The sequence below is a fragment of the Mobula hypostoma genome, chromosome 24 (genome assembly GCF_963921235.1).
Source record: "Mobula hypostoma chromosome 24, sMobHyp1.1, whole genome shotgun sequence".
NCBI classification, from domain to species: domain Eukaryota; kingdom Metazoa; phylum Chordata; class Chondrichthyes; order Myliobatiformes; family Myliobatidae; genus Mobula; species Mobula hypostoma.
The window spans coordinates 24,555,780-24,575,379 of NC_086120.1; the positions used below are offsets into that span (position 1 = coordinate 24,555,780).

A 19,600-nucleotide genomic window follows, 5' to 3' on the forward strand; every position below is an offset into this window, starting at 1 on the left:
TCATTTTTTGCTATTTACATGATTTGTTCTTTTTTTTTGCATGTTGGACGTTTGATGTTTTTGAACGGGCTCCATAGTCTCTCTTTGTTTTGTTGCTGCCTGTGGAAGGATAAATCTCAGGGTGGAATACTGCATAGATATTTTGATAATAAATGTGTTTTGGATCTTTGAAGAATCACTAGATTCTGGAATGGTTCTGGAGGACTGGAAAATTGTAAATGTCATTCTACTCTTTATGAAGGGAGGGGGGCTGAAGAAAATAAATTATTGACTACTAAGAATGACCTCAGTGGTTGAGAAGATGTTGGAATCCATTATTAAGAATGAGATTTCGGGGTACTTGGAGGCACATGACAAAAAAAGTCCAAAGTCAGCATGGTTTCCTTAAGGTGAAATCTTGCCTGACAAATCTGTTAGAATTCTTTTGAGGAAATAACAAGCAGGATAGACAAAGGAGAGTCAGTGGATGGTGGTAACTTGGATTTTTAGAAGGCCTTTGAAAAGGTGCCACACATGAAGCTGTTTAAAAATATCAGAGCCCATGGAAAGAGATTAGCATGGATAGAAGATTGGCTGACTGGACTGGCAGGATGTAAAGAGTGGGAATAAAGGGAGCCTTTTCTGGTTGGCTGCCCGTGACTAATGGTGTTCCGCAGGGATCGTTGTTGGGATTGCCTATTTTCACATTATATGTCATTGATTTGGATGATAGAATTGATGGCTTTATGGCCTGGTTTTTGTATGATACAAAGACAGGTGGTGGGTCAGGCTGTGTTGAGGAAGCAGGGAGTCTACAGAAGGACTTAGACAGATTGGGAGAATGGGCAAAGAAGTGGCAGATAGTCATACACTTTGGTAGAAGGATTAAGGGCATAGACTATTTTCTAAACAGGGAGAAAATTCAAAACTTAGAGGTGCAAAGGGATTTGGGAGTTAAGTTGGTGAAGGAAGATAATTGCAGTGTTGGCATTCATTTTGAGCAGATTAGAATATAAAAGCAAGGATCTAATGCTGGGGCTTTATAAGGCACTGGTCAGATCTCACTTGGAGTACTGTAAACCATTATGGGTCCCTTATCTATTAAAAGATGTGCTGGTATTGGAGAGGATTGAGAATGATTCCAGGAATGTAAGGGTAAAGTATGAGGAGTGATTGATGGCTCTGAGCCTGTACTCGTTGGAGTTTAGTAGAATGGTGGGGGGCAGATCTCACTGAAAACTATTGAATATTGAAAGACCTAGATTGAGTGGATGTGGATAGGATGTTTCCTTTTGTGGGGGCATTTAGCACCAGAGGGCACAGCATTACAATAGAGGAAAGTCCATTTTGAAAAGAGATCAGGAGGAATTTCTTTAGCCGGAATTTGTGGTATTCATTGTCACAGATAGCCGCAAAGGCCAAGTCATTGCCTATATTTAAACCGGAGGTTGATAAATCAGGGCATCAAAGGTTATGAGGAGAAGGCAGGAGAAGGTGGATGAGAGGGATATTAAATCAACCATAATTGAATGGCAAACAAGAGAAAATCTGAAGATGCTGGAAATCCTAGCAAAAAACCCACAAAATGCTGAAGGATCTCAGCAGGATAGGAAGCATCTGTGGATAAAAAATACAGTTGACGTTTCCGGCCGAGACCTGCAAAAGGAATGGAGGAAAAAAGATGAGGAGTAGATTTAAAAGGTGGGGGGGGTGGAGAAACACAAGGTGATAGGTGAAACGGGGAGGGGGAGGGGTGAAGTAAAGAGCCGGGAAGTTGATTGGTGAAAGAGATACAGGACTGGAGAAGGGGGAATCTAATAGGAGATGACAGAAAGCCATGAAAAAAAGAAAAAGGGGGAGGAGCACCAGAGGGAGGCAATAGGCAGGCAAGGAGATAAGGTGACAGAGGGAAAGCGGATGAGGAATGGTGAAGTGGTGGGGGTGGGTCCATTGCCAGAAGTTCGAAAAATCGATGTTCATGTCATCAGGTTAGAATAAAAGGTGAGGCAACACTTCATCTGTGGGCCTGTTGGGGTCATATACTGTGTCCGGTGCTCCTGGTGTGGCCTCTTCTATATCGGTGAGACCCGACGTAGATTGGGAGACTGTTTCGCCCAGCACCTACGCTCCGTCCACCAGAAGAAACGGGATCTCCGAGTGGCCAGCCATTTTAATTCCACTTCCTATTCCCATTCCAATATGCCAATCCATGGCCTCCTCCACTGTTGCAATGAGGCTACACTCAGGTTAGAGGAACAACACATTATATTCGTCTGGGTAGCCTCTAACCTAATGATATGAACATCAATTCCTTGAACTTCTGGTAATGGTTCCCCCCCCCCGCCCCCAACCTTCACCATTCCCCGTTCCCTTTTCCCTCTCTCACCTTATCTCCTTGCCTGCCCATCGCCTCCCTTTGGTGTTCCTCCCCCCTTTTCTTTCTTCCATGGCCTTCTGTTCTCTCCTTTGGACTCCTCCTTCTCCAGCCCTGCATCTCTTTCACCAATCAACTTACCAGCTCTTTACCTCATCCCTCCCCCTCCCAGTTTCATCTATCACCTTGTCTTTCTCTCTCTCCTCCCCTACTTTTTAAATCTACTCCTCATCTTTTTTTTTCCTTCAGACCTGCCGAAAGGTCTCAGCACGAAGCATCAACTGTATTTTTTTTCATTGATGCTGCCTGGCCTATTGAGTACCTCCAGCATTTTGTGTGTAACAATGGAATGACAGATCATGCTTGGTGGGCTGAATGGCCTAATTCTGCCCCTGTGTGTTATAGTTTTATGACTTGATGAGTGTTTAGTGCTTCCAGCACTTTTTGGCTTTGCTTCCTATTTCCAGCAACTGCAGGTTTGCTCTGCTTTTCAATGTGACATTTATCCTGACCTGAGATTTCCAGTTGAACTACAGGGATCAGGCATGTGTGCATGAAATTCCCAGGAGTAGGATGTGCCTGGATAAACCTGAAGAACCTGGAATTAGAGGCAAATGTGAGGACAGTCATGAAGGATGGGGTAAGATCCATCGATGGAAGGTGGCAATCGGTCTGTTTATGACTGGGCTTTGCTGACATTGAGGTGTATTGACCCAATGTCTACATCAAGGTGTTTCCAAATGGCTTTTAACTTTCATCTCAGTGATACATTCCAAGGCACTTCATGCAAGTCTTATAAAACCAACCTGCAAATAGTAAGCGACCAGAGCTTCATATGAATGGCAAGTTTTAAATTATAGTAAATAATAATAAAGCAAGAAAGCATTGAGCCTTTTGTGCTAGATTTGGAATGTTGTGTTCTATCTGCAGGCGGCATGAAACATGGAAAAAATGTACCCTGGGTGCTATTTTTAAAAAAGCTGTGTGTGAACCATGGTTTGCTGATCTGCACAAACACTGCACTTAGACCTCAGAGTCTCTAGTAAGCTCCAATAGCATCTCTCTCACTTAAACAGAGACTTCTGTGTCTATGAGCCTCTCCTGACTCATGACTAGTTTTCCAGTTACTTCATTCCTCTTTAATTGGGATCACTTTTCATAGCCAGTTCCAGGAATAGCACCAAGAAAAATGAGAGATTGTCCTTTACTGACACTGGTTTATTTGGCTGCTCATCAAACCATGACTATTGGATCTTTTATTTTTATCTTTTTGGCATATAGAACTTTGGTTCAACACTTCAGGCAAAACCTTTGGTATGCAGAATTTACCCAGTACCGCAGTGATTGAAGGCTTGGATTATGTGCTCGGATCTCTAAAAAAAAGTTAGTTTATTGTCTTATAAGTATGGGTGAATAGAAGGTTTTCATGAAAGTTTATAAGTTATATTGAAATGTCTCCAATTTATGTCAGCTCACATTAATCTTTCTGAAGAGACTAACAATACCATACATCATCACAATGGAACAAGCAGGCTGCAGTGGGACAGAAGATAATGAAATTAGAGGGATGTTTGCTAAACTTTTAAACTGGTGGCTATGTTATTCCTGAAATTAATCTAATATGAGACAAAGCTGGCCAATCCTTGCACTGGATGCACTTCTAGAATCATCCAGCCCTGGGACATAATGCTCACTAGGGTCTTGGCTTTGGCTCACCCGAAGTAAATGGTCTTTATTCTCTTTCATTCTTGTGAGCCAGTAGTAGGACTGAACAAGTGATGGGGCTTGGAGGTCACATTACAGACCCAAAGAGAATAAGTGGTCTCCATGTCCTTGAGAATCGCTTGGAATCCTTGAGCTGGTCTGGAGCTGGTCTGTTTGTCCAGCACACACTAGAGATTAATGGTTCCTCACAAGGTAAGGAGGAACTGTGACGGAATTCCAGGAGCCAATGCTTCAGTAGCAATTATCCCCTTTTTGTTAAATGTCAAATACAGGTAATTGAAGATGTAAATCATTAAATTGTGTTTCCAGAATTCAATAGATGATCCGATTAATTATCATTGACAGAGTCTATTACAAACACTCAACTGCTAAAATATGATGCAAACCAAATTTTGACTGAGAAACCCTTCCCAGTCAAAATGTTAAACTCACTGTTTTCCCACATCTCAATTCACTGGAGACTCGTAATGGGTTTTCTGAAATGTCATCTCTCAAACTGGAATTGCAAAATATTTTCAACAAAAAGTATTACTTTTCCAAAATCTTCAGAAGAAAGGTCAAAGTTGGGTTTAAAAGAGAGAATGAGGATGGGGGTGGCTCATAGGGCACTGTACAAATGTTTAGTACAAGGAAAACGGGAGAATATTTGGATGGCAATATTATCAGGATAAGGAAGGTGTACTGCAACTTCTAGTTGGCCAGTCTCTGCATCATTCTGATAGCACCAAGTCAGGTGACCCTGATGAAGGATCTAGGCCTGAAACGTTGATCCATAGTTGCTGTCTGACCTGCTGAGATCCTCCAGCATTTTGTGTTCGTTGCTTTGGTTTTCCAGCATCTGAGGAATACCTTGCACTTGTGACTCTGATAACATTGGAAGCCTAAAACTCTGTGCTGACAGCCTTGGGAAAAACCTGTGTGCAGGGCATCCTAGCCTTGTGTTTCTGTGTCCAATCCCAATCCAGGTCCAAAACTTAACATCCAGATTAAATAAAGCCTCAGTTAATAAAAGGCAACATTAATCATTCGGAGTTTTCGTTGCTGTGGTTTAAGTTGTTGAAAACATGTGCATAAGAAACAGGGCCAAGAATCAGCTCTTCACTGTATGGTGGTACACCAGATGACAATAAACTGATACCAATCAGTCTCTTGAGGCTACTCCAACATTTGATAAACTCAAGGCCTGTGTGAGCACAGTTTCAGCTCCACTTTCCTGTCCACTTCCTGTAACACTTACTACCTTCATGGAGCAGAAATCCATTTTAACTTACTCAACAACTGAACTTCTTCAGCTTTCTGGAGTAGAGAATTTCATAAGATTTACACAAAAATAGATTCTCATTTCCATTTTAATCGGCAACCCGTATCCTATTGATTAAACAGGAAACATTTGCTACTTCAGATCTTCCAGTAACTTAAATTCCTTCCTATTATTGTGTCAATGATACACAGATGAGTTAACGGCCGTTAAATGAAACATGTTTTTCCTCTCAGACTTGATATGGATCCAGTTGCCATCACTTGGTTTAGAGGATGACGCATATAGAACAACTTAAATCCAACCTTATGCAATGCCTCAGAGTAATGCAGGCTTTGCTGTAGACTGCAAAAACTGGACAACTGAGAAGTGAAAGCTAATAAAACCAGAACACGCTGGAATCACTCAGCATGTCAGGCCGCTTCTGTGGAAAGTAAGATTCATTCCAAAGCATGTGGCAGGTGAAGAACCATCTCCTACACAGAAAAGTGTAACCAGCTCTCCTCGAAGTTCAGAGACTTTACTGTCATACAGATGGTCACTGGAAATATAACCGGACCAGCGATATTAAAATGGCAGACGAAACTGAAACATAGAATATCCCACTCCGGTTCTATGATCTATGATCCTGGACTGCTAAGCCCTGAGGAAGGGTCTCAGCCCGAAACGCCCACTGTTTACTCTTTTCCATTAATGCTGCCTGGCCTGCTGAGTTCCTCCAGCGTTTTGTATGTGATGCTCCACTCCTTGATCTATCCACTATCTACAAGGCACATAGTGAAGCACGATCGGGTGCTCTCCACCCACCTAGACGAAGGTAGCTCTAACTCCACTTGACGTGATTAAGGACAAAGTTGCCTGTTTCATTGATGGTCCACCCATTTTAAATATTCATTCCCTTTACTACCACTACAGACCACGGTTACTCAACACTTCCCACTCCTACAGCCACTAAGTACTGATGAGGACAAAGACAGCAGACACATAGAGACGCCACCCCTATTGGGTTCTCCTCAAAGTCACACACCATTGGAACGCCGTTCCTTGGGGCCACCAGGGGCTGCAGGTGCGGGAATCTGCAGCAACCAGTGAGCTGCAGGAGGAGCTCGTCAGGTCAGATCAGGCAGAGCAGCAAGTGGGGGAGAAGAAAGAAACTGGGTGTCGGGTTGGAAAAATAGGGTTTAGTGAAAGGAACCCAAATCCATTGGCCAATCACCCCTGCTCACCTGGGTCCACAGTTCGTGCTCCGCTCTTCACTTCTTTCCGCTGCTGTCATCACCCCACTACTCTTCCAGTCCAGATGAAGGGTCTTGACTGTCCATTTCTCTGACGGATGCTGTCCAACCCACTAACGTCCTCCAGCAGATCATTTATCTTCATCCTTTGCTGGCCTTTGGAACTCCCTACCCCAACGGTGCAGTCGGACCACCTTCACCATGCGTCACAGCAGTTCAGGAAGTGGCTCACAGCACCATCTTCACAGGCAGTTAGGAATGGGCGGCAAGGATTTTCCCGTGAAGCCAATAGTGATATCCAAATAAAGTTGGAAATGAATTGACCCTGCAGGTCAGGAAAACAGACAAAGCCCCAAATGTAATGAGTTGGCATACATGGTCAATTTCATTACACACTAAGTGTTGCCTTATCTGTAGATCATTCTCACATGTTTAGAAAGTTATACTTTATTTATTTTATTTTATTTGGAGATATGGCGTGGAACAGGCCCTTCCAGCCCAACGAGTCACACTGGAGCCTCCCAACCCTCGCCTAGTCACAGGACAATTTATAATAACCAATTAGCCTAATAACCAGTACATCTTTGGACTGTGGGAGGAAACGGGAGCACCGAGAGGAAACCCACATGGTCACGGGGAGAACGTACCAAATTCCTTACAGATAGTGTCAACTCTGAGCTCCAGAACGCCCCGAACCGTAAAGGTGTAGCGCTAACCGCTAACAATTGAACAATTGCAATACCTGTACATGATTCCTCATCCATTATTTCTCCCCACCTGCCTGGGGCAACATTTATCCCAAAACACAACAGCACCAAACATTGAACTGACCAAAACCACAGCTAAGATCTTCCTCCTGAGCTCCTACTGTCCACAGACTGGCTGAGACAACTGAGATCTTCCTCCTGAGCTCCTATTGTCCACAGACTAGCTGCCCAGCCTCCTGCATTACTGAGTCAAACAGCAAGGTGGTAGTCCCTAATGCCCAATTGACCCATACCAACTGTGTTGGTCAACAAGCTAGTCCCATCTGTCTGTGTTTGGCCCCTAGCCCTCTAAACCTCTCCTATCCATGTACTGTACTTATAGTTTCTCAACATTGCTAATATGCCTGCCTAACAATTCCCGACAGCTCTTCCCAAATATGCATCACCCTTTGTACAAAGAAGCTGCCCTTGACATCCATTTAAAATCTTGCCCATGTGATCTTAAATCTATGCCCTCTTGGTTTTAGCACCCCACCCCTGGGAAAAGGGTTAAGTGCCTTCACCTGTCTATGCTCTTCAGGATCACACATACCTTTATCAGGTTCCCCTTCAATTTCTTACGTTCTAGGGATTAAAGTCCTGGTCTATGCAACCTTTCTTTGTGACTCTGGCTTCTGGTTCAGGCAATATCCTGCTAAGTCTTTTCTGCACTCTTTCAAATACAATACCATCTTTCCTATAGCATGGCATTCACAAGTGTACACAATATTCCAAGTGCAGTCTCACTGCAACTTAACTTCACAACTCCTGCACTCAGTACCCTGACTGATGAAGACCAGCATGCCAGAGACCTTCATCACCACCCTGTTCAAGGTTCAAGTTGATTTAATGTCTTTTCCTGTACATAAATGTGAAGGAGAATGAAATAACAGCTACTCCGGATCTGGTGCTGCACAAAAAAACCCACAAAAGATAAAGAACACAATCAATTTTTTTTAAAAAGCACAATAAATAAAAATACATATGATAGCTTATATACATATGTAGATTGATTGCAAATCCATAAAGTGACCCTAGGTTGTACATAAGGTGACTGACAGGAAATAATACCGAAGTGATGGGAATAGTGGGTGCAGGTGTTGGATCAGCTTTGCTACTTGTGGAAAGAACTGTAACTGTTTTTGAGCTGCTGGTCCTGGTGTGGATGCTCCCAGATGGGAGTGGGACAAACAGTCCATGAGCAGGGTGAGTGGGATCTTTCATGATGTTACTGGCCCTTTTCCAGCACCTTTCTGTATATATGTCCTTGATGGTGGGTAGGTTGCTGCTTGTGATGCATTGGGCAGTTTTGACTGTCTGTTGTAGAGCCCACCTGTCCACTGTGGTGCAGTTTCTGCACCAAGCAGTGACTCAGCTGGTCAGCATGCTCTCTACTGCGCTTCTGTAGAATGATGTGAGTATAGATGTGTCAAAGTCCAGCTCTCTTCAGCCTCTTGGAAAGTAGGGCATTGATGAGCTTTCTTGACTGTGTAGGACGCGTTCTGGGACCATGAGAGGTTGTGTGTGACGTCCGCTCCTGGGAGTTTGAAACTGCTTGCAGTTTTCACTGCAGTGCCGTCGACATAAAGCGGGGGTGTGATTGGAGTGAACTGTGCACATGCACTCTTAGGTCCCATGGCTTTTCCCAGCACCCTACCATTCACCATGTAAGTCGTATCCTGGTTTGATCTCCCAACACTAAGATTACATCCTACTTTGTTTTCAGTCTCAGCTCTGCTTTCTAAATTCAGATATTCTCACGCTTAACATTTCTAATCAGGATCGAAGTAGAAACTGCTGAATAGACTTCAGTCTTCACCACAATGTCACATTGAACACTCGCAGAATGGGGATATGATGGGTTAGTTGACTGTAAATCTCCGATCAGGACAAGCTAATTGTACTATAGTAAACTGGAGGCTGATACTGGGAGATAATGTTGAAAGGCGGATCGTCTTCCAAATACTTTCACTGGTGGGAAAATGAAGACAGAGACTGGAATCTTGTAAATAATGAAGAGTTTAAAAGTAGCATGTGAAACAGGACCCTGGTGAATTTAAACATGTAAATAGCTCAAACGAAGAGCTAAGGAATAAAATAATTCTCTGGGGTTAGTAAAACCACAAGTTCTAAATGGAGTTTATTGAGTTCTCATTAAGGGTTTCAGCCAAAAATGTCGACTTGTGGCAACTCACGTTCTACACAGGCTCACAAAATGACGTGTGCATCAGCAGAGAGGCCGGCCCCAAAATGGCGCTGGGCCGCCTTCTTCACCAGCAAGGGGAGAAAACTGCCAACTTTCTGGACGCTGTGACCACGCGTGTGGTTTGACCAAGCAGAAGCCCAGTTCCAGATTCGGCAGGTATCTTTTGATTCCACGCATTACTATTACGTGGTGAGCTCCCTTAACCAGGAGACAGCCGCTCAGGTTGAGGATTTCATACAGTCCCCCCCAGAAGAAGGCAAATATGCAGCATTCAAAGCACTGCTCATAGGGACCTTTGATCTCTCATGGCGTGAGCGAGGTGCCCGCTTGCTGCACCTGGACGGTTTGGGAGACAGGCCGCTGTCAGCATTAATGAATGAGATGCTGGCCCAGGCTGAAGGACACAAGCCCTGCCTCATGTTTGAGCAGGCGTTCCTAGAGCAATTGCCCGAGGATATACATCTGCTGCTGGCCGATGCAGATTTCAGTGACCCCCGGAAGGCGGCGGCCTGGGCAGACGTGCTGTGGAAAGCCAAGAGGGAGAGCCGGGTGTCCGTCAGACAGATTACCAAGCCACGCGCCCAACAGCAGGCCAGACCAGGCCTGGCAACGGAGTGCACACAACCCAGAGGCAGGAGTGAGGAGGCCAATGAACAGTGGTGCTTCTACTACCAGCGGTGCGGCACAGAAGCCCGCCGTTGTCGCCCGCCCAGCAAGTTCCTGGAAAACGCCAGGGCCAGCCGCCGCTAATGGCTATGGCGGCTGGCCACCAGAACAGCCTCTTGTACGTCTGGGACAAACAGTCGGGACGCCGCTTCTTGGTCGACACCGGAGCGGAAATCAGTGTCTTACCCCCGATGGGGTACGGCACCCACAACAGGGAGCCGGGACCCACCCTGAGGGCCACAAACGGCAGCACGATTCGGACCTAAGGCACCCGCACAGTGCAGCTGCAGTTCAGCACCAGCCGGTTCACATGGGACTTCACACTAGCCGCCGTGGCCCAACCACTGCTGGGGGCAGACTTCTTGCGAGCTCACAGCCTGCTGGTCGACTTGCAAGGGAAAAGACTGGTCCATGCCAAGACTTTCCAGACGTCCTCCCTGGGTGAAGCCAAGTTGCCAGCCCCACACCTGGACTCCATCATGCTGTCTGACAACGAATTCACCAGAATCCTGGCAGACTTTCCATCGATTCTGGCACCGCAGTTCATGGCAGCCATGCCCAGACACGGAGTACAGCACCACATTCCGACCCAGGGACCACCCCTCCACGCCCATGCACGAAGGCTCCCCCCGGACAAGCTCCGCCTGGTGAAGGAGGAGTTCAAGAGGATGGAGGAATTGGGGTTCGTATGGCGGTCCGACAGCCCATGGGCCTCCCCCCTGCACGTGGTGCCCAAAGCAGCCGGGGGCTGGAGACCATGTGGTGACTACCACAGACTGAATGAGGCTACAACACCAGACTGCTACCCCGTGCCACACATACAGGACTTTGCAGCAAACCTGCACGGGGCAAGCATTTTTTCCGAAGTAGACCTCGTCTGGGGCTACCATCAAATCCCGGTACACCCTGAAGACATCCCCAAAACAGCACTCATCACCCCGTCCGGCCTGTTCGAATTCCTCCGAATGCCGTTCGGCCTAAAGAATGCTGCACAGACGTTCCTGCGGCTAATGGATGCAGTGGGATGTGACCTGGACTTTGTGTTCATCTATTTGGACGACATCCTCATAGCCAGCAGTAGTCATCAGGAGCATCTGTCCCACCTCCACCAGCTCTACTCCCGCCTGAGTGATTTCAGCCTCACGATCAACCCGGCCAAATGCCAGTTCAGACTCGACACCATCGACTTCCTGGGCCACAGGATTACCAAAGACGGGGCAACCCCTCTGCCCGCCAAGGTAGACGCGATCCGCCACTTCCCCCGACCCAACACAACCAAAGGCCTGCAGGAGTTCGTGGGTATGGTGAACTTCTACCACCGCTTCCTCCCCTCAGCAGCCCGTATCATGCGCCCCCTGTTCACTCTGATGTCGGGTAAAGGCAAGGACATTACCTGGGACGAAGAGACCGCGGCCGCTTTTGCTAAAGCCAAGGAAGCCTTGGCAAACGCCGCAATGCTAGTGCACCCCAGAACGGACGTTCCTACTGCCCTCACGGTGGATGCATCCAACACAGCAGTCGGTGGGGTGCTGGAGCAACTCATCAAGGGGCGCTGGCAACCCCTGGCGTTCTTCAACAGGCACCTACGGCCACCCAAACTCAAGTACAGTGCCTTCGACTGGGAGCTGTTGGCACTGTATCTGGCAATCCGGCATTTCAGGTACTTCTTAGAAGGCAGGCCATTCACCGCATTCACGGACCACAAACCGTTGACCTTCGCATTCACGAAGGTGTCCGATCCCTGGTCGGCCCGCCAGCAACGACATCTGTCCTACATCTCCAAGTACACGACAGACATCCAGCATGTCTCAGGAAAGGACAACGTCGTGGCGGACGCACTCTCTAGACCAGCCATCCAGGCCCTGTCCCAGGGGGTGGACTATGCAGCGCTGGCAGAGGCACAGCAGGCAGACGACGAGGTGCCCAGCTAAAGGACCGCAGTCTCGGGTTTGCAGCTGCAAGACTTCCTCGTAGGCCCAGGTGAGAGGACCCTCCTGTGTGACGTGGCTACTGGCCAACCTCGCCCCATCGTCCCGGCAACTCCATACGCGGCTTGGCGCACCCATCTATGGGGACAACCGCCCGGATGGTCTCCAGCAAGTTCGTGTGGCACGGACTTCGCAAACAGGTCAGTGAATGGGCCAAAACGTGTATGCAGTGCCAAACAGCCAAGGTGCAGCGGCACACCAAGGCTCCGCCGCAGCGGTTCGAACCCACCCGCCGGAGGTTCGACCACATCCATGTGGATATCGTGGGGCCCCTGCCAGTGTCACGAGGAGCGCGGTACCTCCTAACTATGGTAGACCGGTTCACCAGATGGCCAGAGGCAGTTCCGCTCAGCGACACCACCTCTGAATCCTGCGCCCGAGCACTGATCGCAACCTGGGTAGCACGCTTTGGGGTACCGGCCCACATTACCTCCGACAGGGGCGCCCAGTTCACCTCCAGCCTGTGGTCAGCTATGGCCAACCTGTTGGGAACACAGCTACACCACACAACTGCCTACCACCCATAGTCGAACGGACTAGTGGAGCGCTTCCACCGTCACTTGGTCGGCTCTCATGGCCCGCCTGGAGGGCCTAACTGGGTGAACGAGCTTCCCTGGGTCCTGCTTGGAATCCGCACAGTGCCCAAAGAGGATCTGCACACCTCGTCGGCCGAGCTGGTGTACGGCGCACCCCTGGTCGTCCCAGGAGAGTTCAAACCAGCCCCAAGGGGGCAAGAGGAAGAACCCGCAGCAGTCCTGGACAGACTACGGGAGAGGCTCGGCAACCTGGCCCCCGTACCGACTTCACAGCACGGACAGATCCCGACCTGCGTACCCAAAGACCTGCAGAGCTGTAGGTTGGTATTTGTACGAAGGGCCGCACACCAGGCACCGCTACAGTGGCCATATGAGGGGCCGTTCAAGCTGATCAGTAACAACGGGTCCACGTACGTTCTGGACATTGGGGGGAGAGAGGAGGTTTTCACGGTGGACCGACTCAAACTGGCCCATGTGGACTTGACGCAGCCAGTTGAGGTTCAGGCACTGCGGCGCAGAGGCAGACCGCCCAAACAGAGACTGATCCAGACTGTGGACATTGGGGGGTGTATCGCCGGCTCTGGGGGGTGGGGTTATGTGGCGACCCACTTTCTACGCAGGCGAACCGGCTCACAAAATGGTGCGTGCGTCGGCAGAGAGGCCAGCCCCAAAATGGCACTGGGCCGCCTTCTTCACCAGCAAGGGGAGAAAGCCTGCGCGCGGGAAGAGACTTTTGTAATGCACCTCTGACGTCATTTCCACCCGGAGAGGGCAGGATCGGAACTGCGTAAAAGCCAGTGCTGCGAAGTTTGAATAAATTGGTCTCGAGTGCAACTTACAGACTGCATGTCGTTATTTCTAGCTCTGTGTGTAGCACATCGCTACAGACTGTTTATTCCTCTCCATAGATGCTGCCTGGCCCACTCAGTTCCTCCAGCATTTTGTGTGTGTTTTATTTAACTACATTCTTTTGTTAGTTGAGTTAATCCAATAAGTAGGTACAAAGAAGCATGTTTCAGATCTATGGAATGCACATCCATTGCTTTGCGGTATCTCCAGGAAACTCCCCTTACCCTGGACAACCGGAGGAGTAGGAAGAGTCATCACATGCAAGAGCACGAGCTCTGAGTTGTGGAACTTGAGCAACAGCTGATGTCACTACAGTCTACCCACAAAGGTGAGTGTTTCATGTCCAGTACGTTTCGGGACAGGATCACCCCATAGCTCAGGGGAGTCCAGAGAAAGTGTGAATGAGGGACAGTCAGACAAACAAAATGCATCAAGCAGGGTAGTGCAGGGACACTCCCACCCCTGAAAGAGCAGCTTATTCTCTAACCAGATTGCTGAATATTAATGGAAAGACTGTAGCCATGGGGAGTGCAGCCAGAGCTAATAGCATAGCACCATGAGTGGCCAAGCAACATAGAAGGGATGCGATAAGTCAAGAGAACAATATTATTGGGGATTCTACTCAGGGCAGATGCTTCCTTTGCTGCAGTCATTCCAGAATGGTGCACATCTCCTTGGTGCCAAGGAAAAGGACGCTGCTGACAACAGCAGAAAATCCTGGAGGAAGAGGGTAGATCATCAGAAGACATGGCTCATGATGGCATCCAAGGAAACAGCTAGTTGAGGTTACACACAAGGATGAGGTTCTGCAAGCAAATTTTAAGAAGTTAGGAGAAAGAATAAGAAATAGAACTTAAAATAAAGCAATCCGTGGATTAGATCCTGTGCCAGAGTGGGTTGAATTGGGAGCATTAATTGGATGAGGGAATTAAATGCAGCATCTCCAAGTTTGCGGATGACACGAAGCTGGGTGGCAGTGTTAGCAGTGAGGAGGATGCTAAGAGGATGCAGGGTGACTTGGATAGGTTGGGTGAGTGGGCAAACTCATGGCAGATGCAATTTAATGTGGATAAATGTGAAGTTATCCACTTTGGTGGCAAAAATAGGAAAACAGATTATTATCTGAATGGTGGCCGATTAGGAAAAGGGGAGGTGCAACGAGACCTGGGTGTCATTATACACCAGTCATTGAAAGTGGGCATGCAGGTACAGCAGGCCGTGAAAAAGGCGAACGGTATGCTGGCATTTATAGCGAGAGGATTCAAGTACAGGAGCAGGGAGATACTACTGCAGTTGTACAAGGCCTTGGTGAGACCACACCTGGAGTATTGTGTGCAGTTTTGGTCTCCTAATCTGAGGAAAGACATCTTTGCCATAGAGGGAGTACAAAGAAGGTTCACCAGATTGATTCCTGGGATGGCAGGTCTTTCATATGAAGAAAGACTGGATGAACTGGGCTTGTACTCGTTGGAATTTAGAAGATTGAGGGGGGATCTGATTGAAACGTATAAGATCCTAAAGGGATTGGACAGGCTAGATGCGGGAAGATTGTTCCCGATGTTGGGGAGGTCCAGAACGAGGGGTCACAGTTTGAGGATAGAGGGGAAGCCTTTTAGGACCGAGATTAGGAAAAACTTCCTCACACACAGAGTGGTGAATCTGTGGAATTCTCTGCCACAGCAAACTGTTGAGGCCAGTTCATTGGCTATGTTTAAGAGGGAGTTAGATATGGCCCTTGTGGCTACAGGGGTCAGGGGGTATGGAGGGAAGGCTGGGTTCTGAGTTGGATGATCAGCCATGATCATAATAAATGGCGGTGCAGGCTCGAAGGGCCGAATGGCCTACTCCTGCACCTATTTTCTATGTTTCTATGTTTCTAAAATGAAGGGATTTAGATTTCTGGAGCTTTGGGACCTGTTCTGGGGGAGGTGCTACCTGTACAGACTGGACAGATTGCAATTAATGGAACTGAGACAAGCTTCCTCATGTTTAAACTAATTTGGTGAGGTGAGGGTTGTCCATGGGAAGGTAGCATTGAAAAGTATGGAAAAAGTTCAAAAAGTATTGACAAATACCAACAGGACAAGTAAGTGGGTAGAACAAGACTAAGAGTACTGAAAGCATGGTTGGAACAAATGAAACATTTTGGCCATTTGGTCTTTACTACAGCTTCACAAACTTTTGGAGAGGCTAAGATTTTCTGAAGACCAAGCAGGTGTTGTCCCTGGCCTTGGGCAAGGGCTGACTGCAGATGGGATCTCCCTTTGGGATGGCCCTCTGGAGATCACCATAGAGTGGGCAATTTTATCAAATGTCCGGCCTTTCATTCCCGCTGAACTCCTCCAAATTCAGCTGCACTACCTGGAGGAAGTGAGCTTCCTCACATGGCCACTCAGTCTTCGGGGGGGAGCAGCCCTGCCATGTCATCATCTACCACTGGCAGACTTCGTAGGCCTGAGACTGAGACAGGGGATGGCCCACAATGTCTTCTGGTTTATAAAGGGATGGCAGTCCATCTCTGCAAGGAGGTGGCACACATTCCAAAGGATTGCCCCAATCCCTAGGTCACCAATTCCACGTGTGCGGCTCAGGGTGATACTGATGCACCCCCTTTCTCCCCTGCATAAATCTGGAGCTATAGGGCGGGGAAAGGGTAAACTACCAAGGAGGAGTAATGCACGGAAGAAATGAAAGATGCAGAGATTTGTTGAAGGATCTGATGAAAGATTGGCTCCGAGGGCAGCAACCTAATGGACTTGGGAATGTTGGCAGAACTTACCAGCCCCTCGTGGGAACAAACTTCCAGGACTCTTCTGCGGCAAACGGAAGGTGGGTGGAGATCTTTGCATTTCAGGTGTTGACTGAAAGGGCCCATCCTTTTGTGTGACTCTTGACTCATTTGTAGTGGTTAGTGTGACACCACACAGCACCGGCTGTAAGATCAGGGTTCAGTTCTCACTGCTGTCTGTAATGAGTTTATACGTTCTCCCCGTGACCACATGGGTTTCCCCTGAGCCCTCCAGTTGTATGCCCACATTCCAAAGACGTAAGGGATGGGGCTGGTAAGTTGTGGGCATGCTATTTTGGTGCCGCAATCATGGCGACACGAGTGGGCTGCCCCCACCACATCTTCAACACAAATGAAGCATTTTACCGTATGTTTCGACATACATGTGACAATAAAGCTCACCTTTATCAGAACGATCTCTGAATCACTTTCGCCACGTCAGGCGCTGCTGACTGCTGGCCAGATTACTGCCTGATCCGCTCCTGTCTCCATAAACTGTCTCCAAAATAACAGCAAAAGCAGGAACCGTGCCTCATGAAAAATCCACATCTGAGGCAATGTGTCAGGTAGGTGCCTCCTTACACATCCTCGATGACTTGGGAGACTCCCGAGCCCTGCTGAGGACACTTGGCTGATATGCCAGCAAGCCTTGGCAATGAACATGCCCCCTCAGCTAGGACTCTGGACAGTACTGCTCCGGGTGTTCTCCTTCTCAGAATTATAACCTCTATTACCATTTACTGGAGATAAATAAAGTAACTGCATTTAACATGCATCGTTAGCTGGAAGTATCTCCTCCTTGATTGGGAGGAGGTCTTATCACTCAGAATAGTGAGTATTGACAGCTATACCCCCGTCAGAAAAGAGACTAAAGTAATTAGGTAAATTAATCTTTTAACTGTTCATTGTTACAGTATAATAAAGTGAGGATACTGATAGACCTATAACTGTAAGGTTTTAAGGTTTTAAGTTTAGGACTCTAGAGCAGGTACAGTCAGTACCATCACAAGTGGAGGTCACTTAATGCAAGCACCCTCCTCTGCCCTTTTACTTTGGGTAACTTGCACGGAACTTTCCCATAGTAGATCACAGTCTCCCAGGCTTTGCTTCCCTCTATAGTTTGGATGAACTCAAGCAACAAGGAAAGAGAGGGATAGCAGATTGATCTGAATATATAAAGGGTCAGCTCCTCATGTCTGACTTCATTTCACTGACACACCTCTGATCTTTGATTGATCTTTCATTGGATTGCTCCTGGGCCTGGCACAAGGTAACCTATCACAGGCCAGGTGACAGACCGCCAGAGGATTTGTCCATTCTACAGCCTCATCCTCTTCCACTGTCAAAAGTCAAAGTCAAATTTATTATCTGAGTACATACATGTCACCACATACAACCCTGAGATTCCTTTTCTGTGTGCATACTGAACAAATCTATAGAACAGTAACCATAAACAGGATCAATGAACAACAAACTATGCAAATGCAAATCTAAATATACAGCAATAAATAAATAGTATGAAATAACACGAAATGGAAGGGCATGAAATTAGAAGATAAAGAGTACTTAACGTGAGACCACCAGTTGTGGGAACACCAGAAATAGAGTGAGTGTAGTTATCCCCTTTTGTTCAAGAGCCTGATGGTTGAAGGGTAGTAACTGTTCTTGAACCTGGTGGTACGAGTCCTGAGGCTCCTGTACCTTCTACCTGATGGCAGCAGTGAGGAAAGAGCATGGCCTGGCTGGTGAGGATCTTTGATGATGGATGCTGCTTTTCTACGGCAATGTTTCACATAGATGTGCTCAGTGTTTGGGAGGGCTTTATCTGTGATGTTGTGGACACATTTGTACCAAGGTGCACTTGGACACAGAGAACATGTCACCAGCTGGCTCACGAGGCTTTTGTGCAACGTGGTGGGGGGGGGGGGGGTGGGATGCAGGTAATGAATACGGGGCAAGATTTTAATGTAGTTTTCTTCTGTTTTTAAAACAAAAATATAGAAACTGGAAGTTGAGATATAAAGGCCAAAAATCACAGGTTAGAGTAGAGTACAGTTCACTACATTGTCCTAGCAAACACCTCCAGTAAAGAACACATTCTACATGTGTTAAATGTAGAAGAAGGTTGCCTTAATACTTTCCCATCAACATTCCCAGGTTAGACATTAACAGCTTTATGATCCATAATGTATTATCATTGCCATACAGGCTCAGTTGTCACGCACCTATAAAGCAAATTAGAAGCCACTTGTATTCGTTTCTTATCTGTCTTCCCATCTACCTGTTGTTAAGAACGCAAGAACAACCCTGCCTTCACAGGTTCTCAGTATAAACTTGGCAATGGAGAAGCTCTCTGAAATGATCAATGGGGAAAAAATATCAAGTCACTTGCAGAATTCTAATTGAATATTTTTGAATGAGTTAATAGAGAGGATTGATGAAAGTAACGTAGTAGATGTCAATTTTTAAAACGTGTTTGGCAATAAAAAAGTTAGTTAATAAAGTGAAATGCTGCTGAACCATAAAAGGATTTATGGCAAATGGATTAAAAATTAGCAAGGACATTTACACACTAGAACATCAGAAACAGAAGGTGTAGATAATCTGGGCCTTCATGCCAACTCTGTCATTCAGTATCATGGCTAGTCCTGTACCTTGGTGCCACTTTCCTACACTGGATCCCAAGTCCCTTCATATGTAATAAACTATCAATTCAGTCTGTAATGAAGTCCATGGCTGAACTACACTCATTGGGTATACTTACAGACCTGCTCATTAATGCCAATGATGGCAGCCACTCAACGCAGAAAAACGTGCAGACATGGTCGAGGTTCAGTTGTTGTTCAGATCAAACACCAGAATGGGGAAGAAATGTTATGTAAGTGATTTTGACTGTGGAATGATTATTGGTGCCAGACGGGGTGGTTCGAGTATCTCAGAAACAGCTGATCTCCGTGGATTTTCGCACACTACAGTTTACAGAGAAATGGTGTGTTAGACAAAGAAATAAAGAACATCCAGCCAGCAGCAGTTCTGGGGGCAAAACTACTTTGTTAATGAGAGAGGTTAGAGGACAGACTGGTTCAAACTGACATGAAGGTGACAGTAACTCAAATAACCACGCGGTACAACAGCAGTGTGCAGTAGAGCATCTCTGAACACACAAACATGTTGAATCTCAAAGAGGATTAGTCTGCAGCAGCAAAAGACCACAAACATACACTCAGTGGCCACTTTATTAGGTACGGGA

General features: G+C 47.0%; 1 long non-coding RNA gene across 1 annotated transcript in view; it reads left to right on the plus strand.

Annotated features, from left to right (window-relative positions):
* Positions 1-19,600, plus strand: part of LOC134337367 (uncharacterized) — a 41,566-nt gene that overhangs the window by 18,518 nt on the left and 3,448 nt on the right. Inside the window, exon 2 of the long non-coding RNA XR_010015974.1 lies at positions 13,773-13,890. This is a non-coding gene — a long non-coding RNA (uncharacterized LOC134337367). The remainder of the gene's footprint in view (positions 1-13,772; positions 13,891-19,600) is intronic.